General features: G+C 36.2%; 1 protein-coding gene across 4 annotated transcripts in view; it reads right to left on the bottom strand.

Moving 5' to 3' along the window:
* The window catches only part of caprin1a (cell cycle associated protein 1a), a 9,219-nt gene extending 6,973 nt beyond the window's left edge, over positions 1-2,246 (bottom strand). For all 4 annotated transcript variants that reach the window (XM_079242062.1, XM_079242064.1, XM_079242063.1 and 1 more), the window contains exon 1: positions 2,113-2,246. The gene's annotated coding sequence lies outside the window, so the exon portion shown is untranslated. The remainder of the gene's footprint in view (positions 1-2,112) is intronic.
* Between the last annotated feature and the right edge of the window lie 1,750 nt (positions 2,247-3,996).

The raw sequence follows: 3,996 nt of genomic DNA on the forward strand, positions 1-3,996 counted from the left end.
GAAAAAAAAACAAAAACAAAAAAAATCTACACAGTAGTTTTTATATAAAGTTGGCATGACAGAGAAATAAATGCGGGCAATACATAACCTAAATAGCCAAAATGCTAAAGCATTGTGTGGAAAAACAAAGTCTACCATTACTACTCCTACAGGAAATAAGGTAAGTAGCAACCATGTGCTACTAATCAAGTGCACCTGATTAACAGAAAGTCAATAAATATGATCATCTTTATAAAAGCAGATGTTCTGGCAGCTTGCAGTCAGATGTGTGTTAATATAATGCTAACAAGAAAATACAGTGCTCAGCAGTCAACTTAGAACAGTTATACGTCCTGCCACCAAAGGGTTATGAGGGTGTTTTCATGCAATTTGGTATCAGTATTCTAACATGCAAAAAATACACAAGTCGAAAAATCAAGACTGCTGCCCATCTTCCAAGAAGTGGATGTCCCAGCAAGTTCACCCTAGGTGAAGGCACAATACTCAGGGAAATTGCAAGAGTACTTAGAAAAAGAGTGCAACAGTAGGACTTGTTTAGAAGGGTTGTCAAGAAGAAATCTATTTTCTGGTGTTTTTTTGTTTTGTTTTTGCATCTGGGGGGGGGGGGGGGCGGGGGATAGAGACAAAACATTTGCATTAGGTAAAGGACCTCAAGCATACCTCCAAATCTAAAAACAGAATTGTTGAAAAAAGAAAAACCAAGTCTTAGAATTGTCTCTTTTATATCAGGGGTATTCAACTCAATCCTATGAGGGTCACAATCCAGGTTATTCATGTATTCCTGCTTCAACACACCTCAATCAAATTAAACTGATCTAACAGCCTAACAGGTACTACACAAGGACTCACTCATTTGAATTAGCAGTGTTGGAGAAAGGATGCATGGAAAACCTGCTGGATTCCTGCCCTCATAGGACTGAATTGAGTACCCCTGTTTTAAATCCAGACCATAACCTGACTTAATTGCTATGACAGGACCTTACACACTTCTATGAACCAAATCACTGTTGTTTAAAGAAAATAAATACGTTTAAAAAATAAGAGCCAAGCTTCAGGCACAAGGACATGGATACATCATATAGAAAGGGAACAAATTACTGTGCTAAAGTGGTTTAATGTATGCTCAATGATGCATTATGGGGAATGTGCTTAGTTGATCAAATACGGTTTAGCTTACTTGTAATATTGAACAGCGATGCAACATTATTATCTCATTTGCTGCTGTTTAAAGTTACACCTACCTAATCTGTTTAGGTTTTTTTTTTTTTTTTTTTTTTTTTTTTTTTATTCTTTGCTGGCACATTAAACCTAACAAGTGGGAAAAGGGGTACTTTTCTGTACCATTTATTTTTGCTTTGAACGAAGACTTCAGTGTTTTTACAACTTTGTCTAAAGGTAAACCTGGACCATGACCAAACACACTGCAGCAGATGAAAGTTGGGATTTAGCGATAAGTAAGTGCTGTTTGGACAAATTAACAGATGGGAAAAATGCATTTCCTCTGATATTCAGCCTGATAACAAAGTTTAGTATCAAACGGGAATTTAAAGGACCAGTGTTTAGATGCAGATTTACTGTCCGAGAAACTTGAAGCTAATTAAAATGTCGGCCTGCTATTCAAAGTTGAAATCTTTAACCTTAGCTCCCCTCGAAATACCAGCTAACCTTGCTGGCAGATACTAACGACCCGTTAAACGTACACGTTGTAAATCCCGCTTTTATGGTTGAGCTATGATTACAGACTTTCACTAAAATGGGGGAAAACATTGACCAGCTGAACTAAATCAGTATAATATTCGCTGTAGTCTTCCTAATCTCCATGTCCCATTGTTAGCTCATAGCATGTTCTTCATCGTTATTGTGGCTAATGCCCCAAGTTCACCGTTTGTCAATTAAAACTAGCTGTTAATGTCAGTAAAACCCATTTATAATATATTTGTACTAAACACTGTTGTCCCCTAAAACATTTAGTTTTAGCCGTGGAAAAACAAAGACCGCGCTGGGACGCCGATAACTCGTTTTTGTCAAGCTGACTCGATTAAGATGACAAAAGACTTATTACTCAAATTCGGGTTAAATAGCCTTTTGGCGGCGATGCCAAGCGTCCAATACCTTTATACTCTTTGTCTTCAAAGAGATTTTCTTGTTTGTCGGATTTCTTGTTGGCTGTGCAGCGCTGAGTACAGTCCCTCCGTATGTTTTACTTTAAGTGTTTTTCTAGAAGGATGCTCAGGATGGAACCGGCCAATGGCTGTCTAGCTGCTGCTGAGCTAACAGTAGCGGCCCGACGCTAACTACTTCTTCTGTGACGGAAATTGCGGTAGTGTCAAGGCAGGAACCGGGTGGTGCTTCGCTCTACAGACCGTTTGTAAAATTATGAAAAAGCGTTTTGTCAATTTACAAAGAATAGTTTTTCTTAGTTCAAAAATGCCTCTTTTTTGGTGTTACTAAAAAAGAAAGCATTTTATTTATGTTGTATCCACTTAAATAGAGTTTGAAATATTTTTGTGCCATTTTTGTTAATTATAATTTAGTGAATTATGCTTTTAAAATCACTTACCAGTCCTTACTGTAAGGTAATTTAAATACCAAAATAACTCTTGACATATTACAATGTTATTATTTATCAAACAAAAACTAAACTAAGCCAAACTAAGCAGAAGTCTTGTCATAAAACACACCCACAACTATGTATCAATACCTTGCAGAACCACTTTTAGCAGCAATAGGGTTAATAGTTTTTCAATATAATTGAGTATGAGTTTTTCAAAAGTGCCTCTACAACATTGCTTCAAATCACATATATTTGCTTGTACTCTTTATACTTAGCCCCCTTAAGATCCCCCTATCATTTCAGTCAGATTGAGGTTTACTGGGTCACAACACTTCTTTAATTTGTTTTTATTTAATGTAATCCTTGTTTTTCATTTTCAAGTTTTCAGCTTTAGTTTTGCTTTTGTGCTTGAGATCTTGATTCTATTGCATTACTTATTTTCAGCCAAGATTTTCTGCCAGACAGATGGATTTGCATTTCCCTTTAGGATGCCTTGGTGTACAGAGAAGGCTATATTGATGATTACAAAATATCAAGGTCTTATGGTTGCAAAGTTTACCCAGTGTCAGTATGAGGCATTTCTACTGACTGGCTGTGATTCTCTTCTCCAACTATGGTGCAGTGCATTTCCTTTAAATAGTTAAAACATTTTCTCTTGGTAACTCTTCTAGACAAGCCAAGTTTAATCTTTTATGGTTTTCATTGTCATGAACTTTAACATTTCTCGTGCTAACTGAGATCTTTGGAGGCTTTTAGCTATTGATGCTAAGGAAACTCTGAGCCGTGCACTGTCTGATCTCTGGGTAAACTTGTAGGGATATCGATTCCTAGTATGAATGACTCCAACATGTGCAAGATGTTAACATTTGGGACTGTGGCTTTGGTGGTAATAACGTGCTTAAAATGTAAGGCACTGGATAGCACTAGTCAGTTGTTTGTGTTCCTTTTGCGCAGTTCTCACACACTGGATTTGCTTTAAGATAAATTATTGATATCTTTCCTTCTAGGTATTGTATTATTACATGCTTCATTACTCAAGACAAGCAGACTTCTGCTTTTGTAGAAGAGCTCAAACCTGATAATAAGTTTTTAAAAATGCACTTGATAAATAAAGTCTGGTTTCTACTTACCCTCTTAATTCCATTAAAAAACAGTAAAACAGTGTAGGTAGTTTTTCATACAGTGCTTCTCCATTTCGGCTTAGTTTTGGTTAAATAAAAATAACAAAAGTGGCAAAGGTTATCAAGGTTATATTTACCAGATTTTTTAGGAACTGGTAGATGGTTCACCTTTCATTTTTATATTTGAGTGTTTTGATATATTGAGTCTTACTGAAAGATGGCATACAACTGTGTTGTGCTAAATAGCATCTTGTTTGGTGGTGATCATGGATTCTTTAAATCATTAACATCAGATTTCCTTTTTTCAACCCTTCCATGAAC

This window comes from Telmatherina bonti (assembly GCF_933228915.1).
Source record: "Telmatherina bonti genome assembly, chromosome: 1".
NCBI classification, from domain to species: Eukaryota; Metazoa; Chordata; class Actinopteri; order Atheriniformes; family Telmatherinidae; genus Telmatherina; species Telmatherina bonti.